General features: G+C 44.0%; 1 pseudogene; it reads right to left on the bottom strand.

Annotated features, from left to right (window-relative positions):
• Nucleotides 1–17,121: 17,121 nt before the first annotated feature.
• Nucleotides 17,122–21,685, bottom strand: LOC133900192 (acid phosphatase 1-like; annotated as a pseudogene).
• Between the last annotated feature and the right edge of the window lie 277 nt (nucleotides 21,686–21,962).

Raw genomic sequence — 21,962 nt, 5'->3', positions numbered from 1 at the left:
CCGGTAGCCAAGAGAGCTGACAGAGGGAAATCAGACCCCGGAGTACGCAAAAGTGCACTAGCACTGCCTGGGAGAGGACTCGGGGCAGGAGCCGGAGCAGGTGCGGGAGCTGGCAACTGAAGGCCCTATGCCTGGAAAAGAACGGAGAACAATCTGGCGTTGTTCTCATGGTCTGCCTGAAGTGCTGCAAACATGGCCTGCTGCTGCTGCTGTAGTGACTGCATCAGTGCAAACTGCTGCTGCTCTCGGCGGCGAGCATCCTCTGCCTGAGCTGCCTGCTGCTGCTGCATCTGCTGAAGGATAAGAGTGATCTCCGAAGGCACTGCAGCAGAGGGCTCGGTGGTAGCTGTCTCAGTATCTGAGGAAGGAACTGAAGTCTGAGGCGCACCTGAGTAGAACCACCGGCCTCAGCATCGTGACGTCTCGGGAGTGGTGGAATGAACTCGATGTCCTCCGAGTCACTATCGTCGTCATCCAAGTCTATGAAGGCATGAGGTAGCTCTGCCTCGGCCTCTACAAGGGCCTGGTCCTCAGCTGCAACTCTGTCTCACTCCTCTGCTGGGATCTGCCGCTGAGCCTGCGCCATAGCACGCTGTCCGCGACGTCTGTCCGTCGGAGCGCTAGGAATATAGTCCGGGAATCGCTTCGGGGATCTCTGGTAGACGTCAAGATGCTCTGGATAATGAATCGAGCGAGCCAACAAATATGAGATGAAATGCGCGAATGGCTGCTATCTGCCTAGACCCTCTGCTATGTTATCCTCAATCTCACACAAGATAAGATCTAAAATGTCGAATTGCTGATGAGTGAGGATAGATAAGAGCAACCACTGCTGGATACTGGTGATAGCCTCTGCGTTCCCGATCCTAGGCAACAGGCTGCGTCTGAGTGCAAAGTGAACTGCCCTCGCCTCCGGAGTCAGCATCTCTGGCAGTCTCAGTGAACCTGGAGGGAAGGGCGACCGGAACAACGGACGGATCTCATCATCCGTCGGGAAAAAACCACCGGTCAGAGGATGACGAGGAGGATGAGCATTCGGATGAACGACCTCAAGCAAGAATCTGGTACTCTCCTGAAGCCTCAGAGCCTCGAGCATATCTGCCCGGTACAATTTGTAGAACTCTCCCTGGAACATGAACTGAATGAACGATCTGTCGGGAGAGATCCACACTGTCGCATAGAATACTCTGACCCAATCCCCAACATATCTGTCCACCTGAGTGAGGAGAGCGGTGAGACCGGGGAATGCATCAAAGTGTCATCTCACATCTGCTCCCCCTGCAACTGACTGCAAGTACTCCCATCTCAGCGTCCTGTGCTGGCTCAACTGAACGCTCTTCCTGCCAAATGAGCGATAGAAGCTCTCCTGTACCACTGTCCAGAACCGGGGATCAATCCCCTCCTCTCTGACCTCAGGGAACCACTCCTCGACTGGTATGAATCTCAGCCTCTTGATCCTCGGACCCTTGCAGGACGTGAGATCAAGCAAGCGGACCTCTCCCTGAGCTGGAGGCTGCTGCTCAGACTGCTCGGATTGCTGCTGCTGCTGCTGCGCCTCCTCTGCCTCTAGCTCCTGGCGAACCCTCTTCCGGCCCCCTGACCGGTCGGAAGGCGTCGCACCTGACCTCCCGGAAGCACGAGTGCGGGTGGAACGACGTGTAGGAGGGGTGGTGTCGTCTCTGATCACAAAACCCTCCTGCCTGTTGTAGGCATCAACAGCAGCAAGCGCTCTGTCCCACTCCTTCTGAGTCTTCGACTTCTTCTGCTTCGGCTCCTCAACTGCCTTGCCCTTGCCCTTGTCACTGCGATCACGACCCATCTGACAGATGCAACGTGAAATAGAGATGAGTGATCACATTGGGTTTAAGAATTCGAATGAAATTAACCCGAAACCGAACCCTAAGCATGGATGGATATGAATTGAGACAAACATGCTATGGATTCAGGCAAGAGACAATAGATATTGATCAATTGCATAGAGTAAGACTTGAATTTGAGCAAATTAATCAAAATAGGCATGAATTTGAGGCAAATATGAATGATTTTGCTCGAATTTGAGTGAAATGAGCGATATATGGCACAAACAGATGAACATGCCCTAGTAGGTGATCAAAAAGGTGGAGATGAAGCTAATTTCATGATTTGATCACAGCAAGAGTCAAAATTTGAACGAAATTCATCTAATTTGACATGAATTTGAGGCAAATTTGCATAAAATTCAACGGATTTAACAAGGAAGGCGCACAATTGATGAACATGCTCTCAATTCATGTCAATTGAAACTGAATGATCACAAATTTGAGAGAAATTGACTCAAATTTACATGAATTTGAATGAAATTTGCATGGATTGGCTTGAATAATCACGAATTTGGCCAAATTATGCGCAATTTTGACTATCATGTACTCAATTCATGTCTAAGAGATGGAATAGCAACAAATTGGATCAAATTTGCTTTGATTTTTGAAGAAATTTCATGAATTTTGGCACAAAATTGTACGAATTTGATCTAGGGCTTCATCAATTTGAATAGACCGGCCACAAATGTGCTCACCACGATGAAGGAGAGAGAGAGAGGAGGTGGCGGTGATGAGGTCACGATGGCCGGAGACGATAGTCGGCGGCGCAGGAGGGGCAGCGGCGGTGAGTGGGGCACGGCGGAGGCGGCTCTGCGCGCGGGAGCTCGGGGCAGCGACGGGCGACGAGCCGGCGGTGGTGACCTGGTGGCGCCGGTGGACGCCGCGACTCCGGCGGCGGCGCTAGGGAGCTGGGAGGCGGTGAGTCGGCGAGGTGGCGCGAGGACGTACGGGCGGCGGCAAACAAATGAGAGAGCCGGCCGACCGGGAAGACATATATGACAGGTGGGTCCCGCAGTTTTTGAAAGCACCGGATAATCCGGTGGAGGCAATAGAGAGCACCGGATACACCACCGGACTAATTCTTGTAGAACCAACTTTCATAGACCGAAATCTTCTTCTGTTCACCGGATGTTCCGCTGAGCATATATTTAGCACCGGATGATCTCACCGGATATTCCGCTGATTACCAGGAAAAGACAGCGGACTAATTTTTGCAGAACTAAATTTTTAGAGGCCGAAACCTATTCTACTCACCGGACTTTCTGCTGAGCACAAGATAACATCACCGGACTTATGTTAAGATTTTGAAGTTCACAGAACTGATGAGCACCGGAATGTCCGCTGATAACTAAACTGATCACCGGATTATTGCCATGGTTGAACTAATCTGAGACAGAGATCACAGGATATTCCACTGGTAAATTGAAAGGAGCCCCGGACTATCCGGTGATATGAGAAAAACTAGGCTGAACTAATTTCTCTCACTGAGTCCAAATTTCAAATAACCACTCAACATAAACACATATTTGGACCAGTTTGAGTGAATCCCTTACCCTCTCAAACTCTCATTTACAAATATTTGCCAAAAAGGCTCTAACATATATAATTTTTGAAATAATCAAATAAGAGCCAAAGAAGGTGGTAGAAAACTCCAAGGAAATATTTGAGCCATATTTCCTATGAACTTAAAGATGAAGGCTTTAAATTCGCTAGGACATGACTCAATAGGCATTAAGCACTTATATCTTTCTAATCACACTTTTAGAAGTGTACGTTCACATTGAGAGCGAACTACAATCTCAAAGAGTGATATTCTCCTTTGTGATCTCTCTACCACCAATGCTTAAGCAATGCAAGACATATGCATGAAAGTAGACATGAGTGCATATTATATGACATGTGAATGCGAGGCATAAAATTAATCTATCTTGTCATATTACTTCCCTTCTCAAGCTTCTTCATGGTGAACCCTTCAACATGCCTTGAGATAAACTAGAGAACCACCATCTCAAGCAAAACCCGTGTTCACCACTATCTTGAGAAGGTTAGACAAGCTCCTATCATGAATGCATCTACATGACAAGGCATCACATGACATTTGAAGCGTCGATTACATTCAACTCATTTCACAACCTACTAAAAGTGGCTTCATCTAGAGGTTTTGTGAAGATATCCGCCAATTGATCTTCCGACCTAATACCACTAAGAGAGATATCATTGTTTGCCACATGGTCTCTTAGGAAGTGATGACGGATATCAATGTGCTTTGTGCGAGAGTGTTGAACAGGATTGTTGGCAATTTTTACGGCACTCTCATTATCACAAAGGAGTGGAACCTTAGATACCTAACAAGGTTTGCTTCATATAGAGAATTTGAGCACAACATGCTCCGGCGGCAATGTATTCCGCTTCCGCGGTGGATAAGGCTACCGAGTTTTGCTTTTTAGAACTCCAGGATACTAGGGATCTCCCTAGCAAATGGCACCCACCCGAGGTACTCTTGCGATCCACACAGCATGCGGCAAAGTCTGAATCCGAGTATCCCAAGAGTAAGAAACTAGCGCCTCTCGGGTACCACAAGCCTATGCTAGGTGTATGCTTTAGGTATCTAAGGATTCTTTTAACCGCGCTAAGATGCGATTCCTTAGGATTAGCTTGAAAGCGAGCGCACATGCATACACTAAACATGATATCGGGCCTAGATGCTGTAAGGTAAAGGAGTGACCCAATCATAGAACGATAAAGTTTTTGGTCAATCGATTTACCCGTTTCATCCAAGTCGAGATGTCCATTGGTAGGCATGGGGGCCTTGATTGGCTTGCAATCATCCATCTTGAACTTCTTGAGGATGTCCCTCGTGTACTTCTCTTGATGGATGAATATCCCTTCCTTCAATTGCTTGATTTGAAACCCAAGAAAGTAGTTGAGCTCGCCAATCATTGACATCTCGAACTCTCTAGACATCATGTCACCAAATTCCTTGCAAAATTCTTTGTTAGTTGAACCAAAGATAATATCATCAACATAAATTTGACACAAGAAAAGCTCATTGTCAATGATCTTTGTGAACAATGTGGTGTCCACCCTCCCGATTTTGAATCCTTGGTTGATGAGGAAGTCACGTAGGCGTTCATACCAAGCTCGTGGGGCTTGCTTGAGTCCATAAAGCGCCTTGTGCAACCTATAAACATGATTAGGGTATCTAGGATCTTCGAAACTGGGGGGTTGTTCAACATAAACAAGTTCATTAATGAAGCCATTTAAGAATGCACTTTTCACATCCATTTGATAAAGCTTAATGTTATGATGTGAAGCAAATGCAAGGAGGATACGGATGGCTTCAAGCCTTGCCACGGGAGCGAATGTTTCGCCAAAATCCAAACCTTCAACTTGTGCAAAACCTTGCGCGACAAGTCTTGCCTTGTTGCGTACCACCACACCATGTTCATCTTGCTTGTTGCGAAAAACCCACTTTGTTCCAATCACGTTCTTGTCTTGAGACCTCTCTTCAAGTATCCATACTTCATTGCGAGTGAAGTTGTTAAGTTCTTCTTGCATTGCCAACACCCAGTCTAGATCCTTGAGAGCCTCATCTATATGCGTGGGTTCCAAACACGAGACAAACGAGTAATGTTCACAAAATGAAGCAAATTGACGAGAGCGAGTTTGTACTCCCCTAGATGGACTTCCAATGATCAAGTCAATCGGGTGATCCTTGGAAATGTGTGTATGCTTCACTTGTGGTTGTTGAGGTGTGTCTTGTGGTGGTCCAACATCTTGAGCTTGAGCTTGAGCTTCCTCTTGAGAGATATTGACATCATGTGATGGAAGTGGTTGATCATCCTTGTCCTCATCTTCATCAACTTGGGGCGTCATGGAGGTGTGCGGAATGGAAGTGGAAGGTACATCTTCATCATCCTCCTTAGGCTTGATATCCCCAATTGCCATATTCTTCAATACATCTCTCACGGGTTCATCACCTACATCATGGCAAGAAATACCTTCTCCTTGGGAGCCATTAGATTCATCAAACTCCACATCACAAGTTTCTTCAACAAAACCGGTGGCATTGTTGAATACTCGATATGCTTTTGAGTTTGATGCATAACCAACAAGAAAACCAATATCACAACATTTTTCGAACTTGCCTAGGCGTTCCTTTTTCTTGTAGATGAAGCACTTACACCCAAACACCCGGAAGTAGGAGACATTGGGTTTCCTCCCAATGAGAAGCTCATATGGCATTTTCTTCAATAGTCGATGAAGATAGACTCGATTTGATGCATGGCACGCCGTGTTGATTGCTTCCGCCCAAAACTTCTCTGGTGTACCATACTCATCCAACATTGCTCTTGCAAGAGTGATCAAGGTCTTGTTCTTTCTCTCAACCATGCCATTTTGTTGAGGGGTGTAGGTTGAAGAGAACTCATGTTTGATGCCTCTATCATCACAAAAATCTTCAATTTGAGTGTTCTTGAACTCCGTGCCGTTGTCACTCCGGATCTTCACAAGTGTGGACTCAAACTCATTTTGGGCCCTCTTCGCGAACTTCTTAAAGATCCCAATGGTCTTGCCCTTGTCATCTAGAAAGAAAGTCCAAGTGTATCTTGTATAATCATCAACAATGACAAGGCAATAGAGATTACCACCAAGACTTTTGTAGGTGGTTGGTCCGAAGAGATCCATGTGTAGAAGCTCCAAGGGTCTTGATGTAGACATCATTGACTTGTATGGATGTGAGCTCGCAACTTGCTTCCCTGCTTGGCAAGCGCTACACAACTTGTCCTTCTCGAATACCACATCCTTCAAGCCAACCACCATTTCATGTTTGAACACTTTCTTAAGTTGGCTCATGCCAATATGTGCAAGTCGACGATGCCAAAGCCAACCCATGGAAGTCTTGGAGAAGAGGCATGTAGTCAAGCTAGCTTCATTAGAGGAAACATCCACAAGATAGATATGTCCATGTCTAAAGCCTTTAAAGATTAGATCATTGCATCTTCTTGCTAGTGATGACAACATCAACATCACTAAATAAGCATGTGAAGCCTAAATCACATAGTTGAGCTACGGAAAGTAAGTTAAAACTAAGAGACTCAACTAAAAGAACATTGGAAATAGAGAGATCATGAGAGATTGCAACCTTACCCAACCCTACCACATTTGCCTTAGAGTTATCACCAAAGGTGACTTTGTCATGATCGTCCACTTCATCTTCTATAGAGGTGAACATCTTTACATTGCCGGTCATATGTTGTGTACATCCACTATCAAGCACCCAATGCTTTCCACCGGCTTTGTAGTTCACCTACTCACATGGGATCAAGCTTTTTGTTTAGGTACCCAACTAAGTTTGGTACCTTTCATGTGAGACACAAGAGCTTTCAGCACCCAAAGTTGCCTAGGAAGCTTGCCCTTAGCTTGAGTTCCAATAAATTTAGCCATGACTTTTCCACTTTTAAGTTTATGCAATAGGAAATGATGATCATTAAAAGTGGACTTGTATTTTGAAGGCAAAGTAGGGAGGGGTTTAGTAGGAATTCGACACTCCCTTGTGTGGTGACTGGTGACTTCACAATGTTGGCAATATGAACCAACTTCCTTGATGAAGCAATTCTTGATCTCCGGTGACTTGTTGATCTTGTCCACCGGATTAGGGAAGCATCCAAGGCCTCTCTTGTTGTAGTACAACGCATTCTTCATGAGAATTTCCTTATGTTTGTACTCCTCCTTGGTCAACCGGGCCACACATGATTTGAGATTTGCAATCTCACTCTTAAGTTCTTGCTCCCTTGCATGGTTAGTCTTAGAAGATGATGTAGCATCACATGAAGAGGAGCATGGTATATAAAGAAGATCATCACAAGAAGTAGATGCATTGACCTTAACAACATCAATATTAACCAATTCATTCAAGATACGATCAATAGCATCATAAGCATACTCAAGTTCTTGGTATTTGTAAATCAAGTCATTATGCTCAAGTTTTAGCTTATAGTTACTAGCCGAAAGAGACTTGCTAGATACAACTACTTCATCATATTTTTTAAGCACATCATTATATTTAGCAAGCAACTCATCATGACTAGAACTAAGCTTGGCATTATCATTTTCAAAAGACTTGATTTTAGCCTTTTGTTTCTTAATGATGATAGCATAATCATTCATAAGTTTAGATAAATCATTTAGAGAGAGACCATCATCATCACTACTATCTTCTTCCTCACTACTCACCTTGTTGTTACCTTTTGCCATGAGGCACATAGGTGGTGGAGGTAGCGGTGGATCAACATTTGTGATGGCGAGGCCGGCGAAGTCCTTTTCTTCATCATCGCTTGAATCTTCACTTGAGCTTTCACCGGAGGTCCATTCACCAACAATATAAGCCTTACGGCCTCCACCCTTCTTGTTGAAGTGTTTCTTGTTCTTCTTGTCTTGGCCCTTCTTCTTGTGATTTTCTTCATCCTCACTTGAATCATCCTTCTTGCTCTTGTTCTTGTTTCTCTTGTCGGGATGAGGACAATCATATGAAATGTGGCCAAGGTTACCACAATTGTAGCACTTCTTCTTGTCTCCGCCACCGTACTTGTCAAATTTCTTGGAGCGAAACTTGTTCTTCTTGGGATCATAGTTGTAGCCCTTCTTCTTGAATTTGGAGATCATTCTTGTAGTTCTTCTCATAAGAAGGGCAAGCTCGGTGTCGGAGTCATCATCATCATGTTCCTCATGATCATCATCACTTTCACTTGAAGATGGAAGCCTCACTTTCTTTTTCTTGTTGTCAACCATCTTTGCCTTGAGAGCAAGGTTTTTCTTGGATGAAGACTCATGATCTCCAAACAAGAACATCTTATGAGCACATATCTTTCCCACGGCATTGGTGATAGTCATGTCATTTATGTCCCTTTCATGAAGAAGAGATATGACAATGTTGTATTGCGGCTTGGGAAGCACCATCAAGATCCTACGAATAATGTCCCCATCAGACAATTGAGTGAGTTCAAGAGAATTGATTTCTTCCACAAGCATATTCATGCGAGAATACATATCATTGCATAACTCATTAGGAAGCATCTTAAATTGATTTAGAGCATTCATAAGCACATGATATCTTTCCTCACGAATTCTTTTAGAGCCCTCATGAATTTCACATAGAGCGGTCCAAATTTCATGAGCGAACTCCTTGCTCCTAACTCTAGAGAAAACTTCTTCACTAATTCCCTCAAATATAGCATTCTTAGCCTTAGCATTCCACCTAACTTCTTGTTCGCTAAAAGGTGGCTCAAATCCAATAGAGACGGCTTGCCAACATTCGGGGGAAATAGCCTCAAGATAGCTCGCCATGCGAACTTTCCAATAGGCGAAGTTCTTTCCCTCAAACCTTGGCACGCTACTTCCATTCCCCGGGGCCATTGCTCTAGGATTTTAAGCCTATGAAGAGCACGAGGCTCTGATACCAATTGAAAGGATCGAGTGACCCAAGAGGGGGGGTTGAATTGGGCACTAATAAAATTTTTACCGATTTTTAGAGCACAAGACAACCTTATCCTAGATGAAATGAAATGCTACTAAACGAACAAGAAAGAACAAGGCAACTAAGCAAGCAAGCAAAGGAACCAAGAACAAGAAGAGATAGAAAGCTTGCATGAAGAAAATGCTCAAAGTAAATTACGGGAATGTAAATAGATGGAGAAGAGAACACCGATTTTTTCCCGAGGTATCAAGAAGTTGGCACTTCCCCCTAGTCCTCGTTGGAGTACCAACCAAGGATATAGCTCCCCCTTGAGTCACCAAGACTCAAGTGCTCTCTCCGGATTGCCACTTCTCCATCTCCGGATTGGCGGGCATCAAACCAAGTACAAGCTCTTCCCGGGGCTCCCACAAGACCTCCAAGAGCTCACCGAGAACACTTTCGATCACCAAGACCGTCTAGGTGTTGCCAACCACCAAGAGTAACAAGCTTCAAGCTTCACTTGACAGAGACCAAGCCTAGACTACAGCTAGATGCACATCTTGTTACTCTCCAAGCACTAATGATGTCCTTAACCTTCAATCAAGAACTTGGAATTCACTTAAGTGCTCTCTCTTGCTTCTAACTATCACACCAAGTGTATGAGTTGCTACAGTGTCGCAAGGGCGCCTCTTGAAACCAACTGAGTGGGTATTTATAGCCTAGAGATCAAAATTAGCCATTGGCTAACCACTCTCATTTTTCTGTAATCACCGGATAATTCGCTGGCTATATCCTTAAGATCACCGGATAATCCGGTGGGTTCAAACCCAGAGCCAGCTGTCACTAGCCGTTGCACGGCAACATTTGTCCGGTGATAAACTCCGGTGAACACGCAGTCATCACCGGATAATCCGGTGAGTACAACTCACCCGACCCTTTGAATTTCAGAACCTTCTGCAAGAAATACTCCGGTGATATTTTTGCTCTCACCAGATAATCCGGTGAGTTCAATTTGTCTGAGTTTCTTCACAACATTTCTCCGATGGTCTGCCAGCTAAGTCACCGGATAGTCCGGTGAATGTAATTTTCCACTGTGGCCCGAAGCAATGCTCTTTGCAAGAAATAGTCCGGTGTTCATATTATGCAGTCACCGGATAATCCGGTGAGTACAAAATTGTTTTTCTCCAAAAATTTTCTCTGCTGGAAAAGCTCCGGTGGTCACCGGGCTTCCATCACCGGATGTTCCGGTGTAACACTTCTGAAATTTTTCATATAATTCGGATGCCTCAATTAGTGTTTATTCGGTGAGTATTAGACATCCATCAGAGGATAATCCGGTGAGTGATATATATTATTTTTTTTTCTGAGCTCGTCCAATTCAACTCTCTTTGAGCTCTAACTCCTCGACAACTTCACCATGGACTTGTATGCTCTACCTAGTGCTAGAATTTAACAAGTGTGCACCAGCTATGTCTAGACTCACTAAGTCAAGCTACTACTTTTAGCCCCCCTTTATAGAACGGTCAAAAGACTAAAAGAAAAGAAGACCTATACTACTCTAAGTGTCCTCCATCTCCTTTGTGACACTTAGAACTAGAAGATCCTTAATCTTAAAGCATATGTCCTTTGATTGTCCATATAAGCACTTTAGGGACCAAGATTACCCAAATATCATTGTATACTAAATTTTTGATTCCCTTCAAAACAAATTGTTAGTCACAGTAATATGGTTGTCATTAATCACCGAAACACTTACCACTTACCTAGGGGCCGAGATGCTACATCCATGAGCATTCCGCAGTGATCATCTTGTCGGTTAGATTAACCGATGTTTTTTCAACTTTTGAGGAGGATGTGTTTTTGCATAGAATTTTACTTTGAAGAAGTTGTGGCATGGTTACCGATAGTATGACTGTCCTGGGAATGTGAGCAAGATGGGAAGTTCTTTAGTATGCCAGTTTGGCATGTTTCTGAATGTACCGGTCAACACAGCTTACGTATTGGTCCAACTACCTCTGGATGGAAGTGTTCTGGTATTCAAGTTGGAAAGTGCAAGTCTAAACTTGTACCATGAAGGACGAGTCGTTAGATGTTTGGAAGGATTGAATTAGTCAAGTGGTTGTAATCTACTGATCACCCCTTATAGACTTGTGATACATCGAGATGAGAATGACCAACTGGAGGTTTATATCTTAATGTTGTGACTGTCTTTTGTGTAGATCTACCCACACTCGTATTTTTGGAGTTAGTGATGTTGGTAGAAGAGGTGAAGTGTTGATGTTTCTTTAATCCTGAACCATAAAGGTTTTAAATTGATCCTCCCTGTGAAGGAGTTGAAGTTGAAGCGAAGAAGGTTTATATTCTTATTGGGGGTTTCGACCCGAGTTTGTGGAGTTAGCCAAACAATATTTTTGGTGTGATTGCATCCACAAAAAAGGATGTTTCTGGGCAACTAATGCCTTGGTTTTAGAACTAGTCGAAGAGAGTGTCTCATAATTGGCTTGTACAGTATTAACAGAAATGTTGTGTGTTCTTGGATTCATTTTCCCTTCTAAGATTGAGAAGGCAACGAAATGGTAAAGTCCATCCAATGTAACCGAGATTCAGAGTTTTCTTGGATTCGCTGGCCGTTACCGACATTTTATACAAGGTTTTTATTTTATTGCAAAGCCTATGATTAGACTTACCGAGAAGTGTGTTCCATTTGTATGGACTGATGAATGTGAGGTCAGTTTCCAAACATTAAAGAATAAGTTGGTGAATGCTTCTATTTTGGCTTTGCCCGAGAGTGGTAAGCGTTTCACAGTTTACACTGATGCTTCTCGAATTGGACTTGACTGTGTGCTTATGCAAGGCGGTCAAATAATTGCATATGCATCCAGACAATTGAAAACTCATGAACAGAACTATCCCACTCATGACTTAGAATTGGCTGCAGTGGTTTTTGCCTTGAAGAGTTGGAGGCATTACCTGTATGGGGAGTCATGTGATATTTTCACTGATCATAAGAGTCTCAAGTACATTTTCACTCAAAGAGATCTGAATTTGAGACAACGAAGATGGTTAGATTTAATCAAAGATTATGATCTGACAATTCAGTATCATCCAGGAAAGACAAATGTGGTAGCAGATGCTCTTAGCATAATAGGTGTTTCTAAAAACCGTAATGTCTATATTGTTGGATTTGAGCCGGATGAAGATTTCTTTTTGTTTTATTAGTACGATACAGAAGGAGACTCAAATGTTTATTTAGTTTGCTATACCTGAGTGTATTCATGAAGCACAACTATATGATCGTCTTCTTTTAGAAGTCTGAAAGAGAATTTCAGCAGGAAAATCAAAAGAGTTTAGTGTGGATAAGCATGGTGCAATACGCTTTAGAGGACGTCTCTGTGTACCACAGAAGGCAGATTTGAAAATGGATATATTGAGAGAAGCTCACCGGACTCCTTATACAATTCATCCGGGTGGAACCAAAATGTATCGAGACCTAAAACAAAATTTTTGGTGGAAAAGGATGAAAGTGGATATTGCTAAGTATGTTGCAGCTTGTGGTGTCTGCCAACAAGTAAAGGCTGAGCATAAAAGACCTGCAGGATTAATTCAATCCTTAGAAATTCCAGAATGGAAATGGGAACATATCACTATGGACTTTGTTGTTGGGCTGTCTCGTTCACCTCGAGGTAGAGATGCTATTTGGGTTGTCGTGGATAGGCTTACCAAATCCGCACATTTCATTCCAATGAAGACAACCAGTTCGGCACATGATTTGGCTCCCTTGTATATCAAGGAAATAGTGAGGTGGTATGGTGTGCCAAAATCGATCATTTCAGATCGGGATTCCAAATTTGTATCTCAGTTTTGGCAGAGTTTGCAAAGTGCCTTGGGAACAAAACTTTCCACCCTTAGACTGATGGTCAGTCAGAACGGACTATTCAGACTTTGGAGGACATGTTTCGTGCTTGTGTCTTATCTTGGAAAGGCAATTAGGAAGACCATCTAGCCCTAGCAGAATTTGCTTATAATAATAGCTATCAAGCAAGTATTCGGATGGCTCCTTTTGAGGCCTTGTATGGCCGAAGGTGTGTTTCCCCTTTGTGATGGGATTCTGTTGGAGAGAGGTCACTACTTGGTCCGGATTTGGTTTAGCAAACATCAGAAAAGGTGCACCAAATACGTCAGAACCTGTTGGCTGCTCAAACTCGACAGAAGAGCTATGCAGATATTCGGAGACGAGACCTAGAATTTTCAGTTGGTGACTATGTGCTTCTCAGAGTATCGCCAACCAAAGGTGTTGTACGTTTTGGTATCTCTGGAAAGCTTAACCCGAGGTACATTGGTCCATTTCTAATCACAGCCCGAGTAGGCAGTTTGGCGTACCGTCTTGAATTACCAAACTCAATGAGTGGAGTACATAATGTCTTCCATGTTTCTATGCTAAGAAAATATCTGAGAGACCCTGAGCATAAAATTGATGTTGAATCAATCAGGATAGAAAAAGACCTGACCGTAAAGTGCCACCCAGTACGTATTCTGGATTCCTCAGAGCGAGTTATGAGGAGGAAAACTATCAAGTTTGTGAGAGTCCTTTGGACAAATCAAACAGAACGAGAAGCAACTTGGGAACTTGAAGAACAAATGCGCAAGGAGTATCCTGAGCTCTTTGAGACTGGTGAGTCATAAGTTTTCAAATATTTTACCTCCATTCCTTAGTTGCCATGGAAGCAACAGAATTCGGGGACGAATTCCTTTAAGGGGGGAGAATGTAATACTGAAATTTTTGAGAAAAAAAAGAGAGAGAGTTGATCAAATATTGACTTTTTGATCCGTTGCTCGTATGGCCGATCGGAGACCGTGGTTGCGTTCATCTCGTCGAGACGAACCCGTTTTGCTATTCATATGTCTGTTCCGGGCACTTTGATACCCGTAGCGAGCCCAATAAATTTAGGCCGTTCGTTGTAAAAAAAAAAGAAAAAAAATGAACAACAGATAAAGCCGGATGGATCGGTCGTCACCCCGACCCATCCAGAGGTTTCGAGCGCTCGCGTCTCTCTCTCTCTCTCTCTCTCTCTCTCTCTCTCTCTCTCGGTGTGTCGCGCACCCGAGCTCGTCGTCGTGCTCTGCGCCGAGCTCCTGCGCCGCCGCACTGCTGCTCCCTACGCCTCGCCGAGCGCCGCCGCGCCTGCTGCGCGCACCGCGAGCTACCGAGCCTCCGTCGTCGCTACTGTGCGCCGAGCGTGCTGCCGCCTACCGTGCGCGCGCGTCGCGTGCAGCCGCTCGCCGCCGTCGTGCTGTGCTACTGCGCCGCTGCCGCGCGCCGCCGTGGTTGCTTACTCTGTGTCGCTGCTAGCTGCTGCACAGAAGAAGCAAGCAAGCAACGTGGGAGAAGAAAGCCAGGAAGAAAAGAAAAGGAAAGAGAAAAGAAAAAAAAAGGACAAAAGAAAAAAAAGAGAGAAAGGGGAAAAAGGGAAGAAAAAAAAAGAGAGGAAAAAAAAAGAAGAGGAAAAAAAGTTGGAAATTTCGGATTCGTCGTCAATCTTTCAAAGGCGATTTCTCGGTGGTTCTATTTCCGGACGTTCTTGATCGAAATCTCTTCGCCGCTTTTGGTAAAAGGCAAGTAACGTGGGGGTGTGATTCCGTGCTATGTTTATATTCATATCTTACTTCTTTTGCAAATAAAATTGAAGTATATGGTTTTCTTTTCTAATCCATTTAAATCATGGATGACGTTGCATTCGATTATTTAAATCAATGCTTTTCTTATTGATTTGGATTTTACTTTTGTCTTCATGAATCAGTTGTGGTTTTTATCATGAGCCATTCAAAAAGGAATAAAGAATTGACGTCAATTCACATGCATACATATGCATTTATGCACTTCATATGGTGATAAAGGCCGATCACTGCCATCGCGCGTGATTCGTACCGGTACATGGAGTTGCATGAGATGTTGGTATCGTCTAGCTCTCAAATGGAGTTGTATCATGGCATTCATACATTTCTTTTTATGATATTTGGAGAATACAGAATTCTGGGAGTTGAATGCCATATTTTGTGAAAGACTGGGTTGAAGTTTGTCGTTATTTTCTCGACAAATATTTTGAAATGATGATCTCTTTAAAACCATGTGTATTTCTTGTTGATGTGAGAAGAATGTTTATTTCCCAAATACTTTTGAACGAAGTGAGATATGTTTATATTCATAGCTGTTACTTGCTGAGCTCGTCTCACCCCCTGTTAAATCTTTTACAGGTATGTTTAGATGTTGACGTGCATTTTTGGGGATGGATCTGGGTAGTTGCACACACTACCTCCTCACAATGTCGACAGCTCACCTGGTGCTTAGAGGTTGTGCTTTTGGTGGTTTGTCGTTTGCTTGGTTCATGTTGTGGTATGACGCTGGTAGCGTCACGACGGTTTCTATATATATGCTGGTTATATCATATACTGCCTGCCTGTGATCTTTTTGGTCAGTTATACCGCCCTACAGAGGAAATGCTGCTAAAATTTTTAATTTTCAAATAATTAAGCTTAGTTTTAAAGTAGGGTGTTACAATTGTGGAGGCTGCTTGTTAATTTCCTAGTGGGAGTCTCAATGTTTGTGTAGTAGGATTGGGAGAAACTGGTTCCAAGCACAGGTGGTGATTGCCTCTAGGAAGGCCGTTCATTTGCTCAAGTTGAAGTGCGACGAGCTGTACAGTTCTAGGAAGATGCCGAGAGATGCAGCTTCTATGCGATGAAGCTCCTGACAACAAGAAACATTGCAGGTTTTCTCCCAAGCAGAGATCACTGCATTGGCTTGTATACAAGACAAGCGTCCAAGACAGGAAAGGGTAGAACACATGTCACTGCTAACAAAGGGAACCCTTGTACTCTATAAATTTGACACTCAGAATCTTCTGTTTTATTTTGCGAATATTGGCACTCACAATATTAACAAAATTTTGTGCAACGAAGTAGTCCATGATGTGATTACACCTCCTTTATACCTTAAGAAAACACACCTATTTCAATGTTTCCTTAGTTACAGAGTACATAGACAAATTCATGCATGTTCCATGTTGTGTACCTGTTTAGGTGTAACTAGCTCCCTTAAAGCTCCAAAGGGGACAACAGGTAACGGAAATCTGTCCAGCGGTAGACAATGTGGCATCTCTCGCTTGAAGCATCATTATCCTCTTATAGATTACAACTAGTTGTCTGTCCGTGCGTTGCAACGGGCGCTAATTTTTTTCACAAGGTAATATATTTGACTATGTGAAACATATTAAAAATAATATAACGCACGATAGTATTACCACTATAAATACTTTGGATTCTAAAATAACATAAGACAAGAGAAAGATGGTATGACCATTAATACTTTATAGTATAATGCCCATGAGTTGGCAACAAATCCTAAATCTGGCACCCCTACGTTACAATGGTTTCTAAATCTCACACAATATTATTTTACTTTCCACATAAACAAAACATTGATACTAAAGGTAACATTTAATTCATTGAGAAATAGTGCTCTATGATGTCTAAGATCTAACGTTAGGACAATGTCATGACTCTTGATTTTTTATCTAACATGAATATAACAAAAATAATATCGCTAACAGATCAAGAACAAATTACGTATAAGAGCACATAAATGTAATTGATTCATGGATGAGCAAAGCAAAGGTAGAGACTTGTAGAATAGTAAAGGCGGCATGTTTAGGCATTTGAATCATACTCTACTTCGAAACTAAAACATGAAATCAATCTTATCTAATCCATCAATCGGCATCAGCTGCAATGACGCATCATTGATTTCAGCACACCAACAGAGAAACAAGCAAATCGCTCACGCATCAAGTCATCAACAACACACCAATTGCCGAGAAACATCATTAGTTCTTATCTCATTGCACAGGGGATTGCCACATGACAAATAATAAAACCGCTTTCGGATAAAGCTTGCAACTTGGATTCCAAATACAACTATGACTCAACTTTGAGTACAAATAAATAAGTCCATAGAAATATATTTATTTTCACAACTATCTCTTTCAAATCGTATTGTCCACGATGCAGCTAAGATATTCTCGTACACATGCAGGTATTACATATCAACGTGAATTCCCGTCGTACGTCAATAGGCTGATAAAAAAATACCTCCTCAGTGCTTAGCCATCCTGCACATGCATCACATATATGTAAATGTAAATATATCTCATGTCTAAAGTATAGTATTGTAACTTGAAATGTACATACGACGGTGTGACAAAGTAATATACTCACCATGCAGATTGGCATGTGTAGCTTTTTACCATTCCATGCGCACATGAATTGCAAAACGAAGTAACCAGATAAATACCTACGATAGAATGAATTGTAAACTCTGTGTTAGATAAACATACTTATTACTTATTGCTTCTAGTGATGTTCAAAACGAAGTTACCCGTATATGTCCATTGGAGTACCAGTTGGAAGTATATGGTGCCGAAAACCTCCTGAACACAAGCCCACATAAATGTTGCTAAGTAGCAATGAAGGATAATATAATCTGCATCTTCAAGCTAACCATATAACACATTGTCTTTCATAGACCATTGCATTTTTGCACTTGCGCTACAGACTAAATTTTGCCATGATATGCCTGCCAAATGAAAATCCGCACCTTGAAAGGTGCCGTAATGTTCCAAGCCTGCTTCATCTGACTATTAATATGCCCTCCAAAATAATCCGCACCTTGAAAGGTGCCGTAATGTTCCAAGCCTGCTTCATCTGACTATTAATGTGCCCTCCAAAATCTGTAGAGCTATATGAGGATGGTGGATAGAGTAGAAAACTGCCCATTATTTTTGAAGGCCCAGATTACCATGTCCTCTTCTAAGGAAATGTTGACAGTAGCAAGCCTTGCCGTCAAACCTGCCCACTCTCTTAATTCCATATCACTAAAATATCTTTGGAGAGAAATATGCCAAGAACCCTTCAACCAGATATCACTCACCTGTGCTTCTGGGTTTGCACACATCTCAAATAGGAAGTAAACTTTGCTCTGCATATTCAGGGAAAACATGGGAAGTAACTACACAGTACTCCACAGTACTCACCATGAAGTCGTAGGCAAGATATCTGCAGCACAGAAGATGTCAAATGCTAACAATCGTCAATCAGAATTGGACCTCTTCGATAAATCTCACAAGAGCAGCATGCACGAGGACTACCATAGCGATCTTTTGAGCCATAAGGAAGAATAACAAACTCCTCCAAAATGGCATTGGTGCTCCTCGTGGCTCCCATAATTCCTGCCGCAAACAGATGAAACTCTACCAACCTTCGGACAGGGGGTCAAAACTTGACCTATGTATTAACTTGATCCGTTAGTTGCAATAAAAGGAAATATCAATCATCTGCCACCTTAAAGATCGCTATGGTAACTACACAGTACTCCACAGTACTCACCATGAAGTCGCACGGCAAGATATCTGTAGCACAGAAGATGTCAATTGCTAACAACCGTCAATCATAATTGGACCTCTTCGATAAATCTCACAAGAGCAGCATGCACGAGGACTACCATAACGATCTTTTGAGCCATAAGGAAGAATAACAAACTCCTCCAAAATGGCATTGGTGCTCCTGTTGGCTCCCAGAATTCCTACCGCAAACAGATGAAACTCTACCCACCTTCGGATAGGGGATCAAAACTTGACCTACGTATTAACTTGATCCATTAATTGCAATAAAAGGAAATATCAATCATCTGCCACCTTAAAGATTGTCACATAAGAATTTGGCAACCTTAAAGAAAAACATAGCTAGGATTGCCAATCCTTGTGTATTTACTGTGTTTGTAATCTGAAAAAATAAGATATGAAAAGGCCCACTTTTTCCACAGCAGTTTTTGATCTTTTGGATTGGCTAACTCCTTGTCACCCTACATAGCCTACACTGGAGCCCTCCCTTTGCCACACTACAGCAAGTCAAGGATAGCTTAAACAGCGTTCTTCAGAGCGGGGGTGGCCTCCTGAGCAAGCACCGGTTACTGATCACAGCAATATAATGCTGGTTGCAGGATCACGATGATGTCATCGAACTTCCATTCGCATTAGATCCTAATGGCAGACATTCCTGTCGATGTACTTGTAACATTAGGATTTCTTGCTAAAACCAATACAGTATCCTTAACTATGGAAATCATAAAAGCTAATCGGACAGACAAAACAGTCTGCAGGGTAGAGTGTACAGTTGCGCATACCATTGGCCTATGATGATGCCTGTTGGTAACATTGCACATGTACTGTACATATGTAGGAATCAAGATGCATATGTACTGTACATTGCACAAGAACCTTCGTTTGTCAATGATAGCTACGTTTGAGGTGGGCAATGAAGATATCTGACAAGCTCTCAAGTGTGGACCAAATTACTGGATTAGCAAGGTCGAGAGGGTGGAAAATCATAAAGTGCAATCGCTAGCGTGGCAAAAAGGAAGCTATGTATGTGTGCGTGATATTATTCGTCGAGGCATTTGATCAAGCACATGGCGGATGTGAACAGAACAGGTGGCAAACAGCAAAAGCAACTGGGATGAGTAGCTTTGCTGATGGATCATACCTGAGCAGGTCACAAGGAGGCCATTGGACGAGGGGAGCAGAGACGAAGATGCCAAATTCAGCATTCTTTTTTTTTTGGGAGGGGAGAGGGGTCAATTTCAGCATACATCAAAGGGATTTTGACCCTTAACTACCATTAGCTAATCTATGGTAGATAATGTCACATGCCATGAAGAACACCAGAGAGCAGATAAAATATTTGGAAGAAAATACCAAGCTAATGAACTATTTTAGAGTAAAGTGATACTTTTCTTAGAACGGACAATAACAAGTCAGGTTAGACAGATAATAAATAGCACCCAAGATTTCACCATAAATCGCGTCCTTGGCAATGGTAGCTAAATGTTGCAATGCGCGAGGTATACCTCCGTATGAGCTTGTCCCAATCATGGAAACACTCTTTGTTCAGGTTGTCCACCATGACGCCCTGGTGCGCCTCGCTTCGGCTGGTGAGCAGGAAGGTCTTGAATCCAAGATCACGAACCTCCTTGTACGGCTTCAAGCTAGAGGGGATCCCCGGCGCCTCCCCCCTCTCCAACCAATTGCCAAACGCGTGGTGGTCGAGCAGTTCAAGCCTGCCATTTTGAAATCAAGAACCACATGTGAGACCATTTCAATTAAGTAATTCATGCCTAACTTTTTTTCTGTTTCCTGCCTAAAGTTTTGCCAATTTTTCGATAGCATGTACCAAACGAGGATTGATTGCACAATCAAACTGATGCCTAACAAATTGGAATTTTCTGCCATTTTTCTAGATGGGGATGCGCGAGGAAACAGGGGCGTTCACCCGTATCCGTGCTCGGCGTAGTAGGGCAGGTTGGAGAGCACCGTCTCGTCGACGTCGAACACCCAGGCGTCGCGGCCGTCGTCCCCGATGGGCGCGGTGCACTCGCGGAGGACTCCCGCGCCACGAGCTCCAGGTCGGAGTGGTAGGCGACCCCCGTGACGTAGTCCTGCACGTGAACCGCGCACTCCACCGGAACGGCCTTCCACGGCGCCAGGTAGTTGGCCTTCGCCGCCAGCCTCCAGCTCGCACACCGCACATCCGACGGCACCTCCTCCAACCCCTCGCCGTCCGCCTCCCACGTCGCCGATGACGTCGGGAGGTCAATGACGAGCAGGCGTGGCAGGAGGTGCTGCTGCGCCGCATCCGCCTCCTCGGAGGTCCCTGCTCTACCTCTTCCGGGTGCTGCTACTTCTCCTCGAGGTCAAGCTTGGCGACGATGAGGTCCTCGATCTCAGTGCGGGTGGCAACAGCGGTGTAGGACTTGGCGGCAGCGTGGGCACACGCGAGATCTGGGCGAATCCCAGCCCAAATCCACTATGCGGCCCCGCTCCGACTCACCGTCGCCTAGTGCTACTCACCTCGCGAGGTGGCCGGAGGATGAGTACTTTGCTGAGGCCGCCGTGGTGTTGCCCTCGACGCGGGTGTACTTATAGGGGGCGTGGAGAAGCTGCAGGGCAGAGCTGGTAGCTGCGGTTGGGGCGCTGTGGTTCGGCGGGGGGGGGGGGGGGAAGCCGGGGGTGGGGCTGCCGGCAGCGGGCTCTCCTCCTTGGGACCATACGACGGCGGGGAAGTCGGGGCGGCAGATGCGGATGGGGCGGAGGGCGATGAGGATGGGGATGGGCGGCAATTTCAGGAGCGTGGCGCGCTGTTCATCGCGATGGGCGCGGACGGAGAATCCGGGGGCGGGGAATCGGGGAGAGAGGGGTGGGCGGTCATGAGCGTCCGATCGGGAAGGAACAGCGATCGGAGACGACGATGGCGGAGGAATCAGCATCGGCAGAGGAATATTATGTGCGGACGGAACACGTCTTACTCCTTTTTTAAGTAGGAGAGATTTTAGGGTTGAAGGGCACCTGGAACTGGGTTCAATCTGTCTATAGACGCATCATATATCTTGCACGGAAACTTGCAAAAATACATAAATACATACATAAGTACATATATATATATGGATTATGGAGGTAACTGTGTACTATCAAAACAGGAAATTCTAACAGTGTTCTAGCTAGTTCGCACTAGTAGAAAAATGATATGTATAGACAGTTCGAAAA

This window comes from Phragmites australis, chromosome 19, assembly GCF_958298935.1.
Source record: "Phragmites australis chromosome 19, lpPhrAust1.1, whole genome shotgun sequence".
Lineage (NCBI taxonomy): Eukaryota > Viridiplantae > Streptophyta > Magnoliopsida > Poales > Poaceae > Phragmites > Phragmites australis.
The sequence above is the reverse complement of the archived record's forward strand: the minus strand, read 5'-3'. Positions and strand labels throughout refer to the sequence as shown.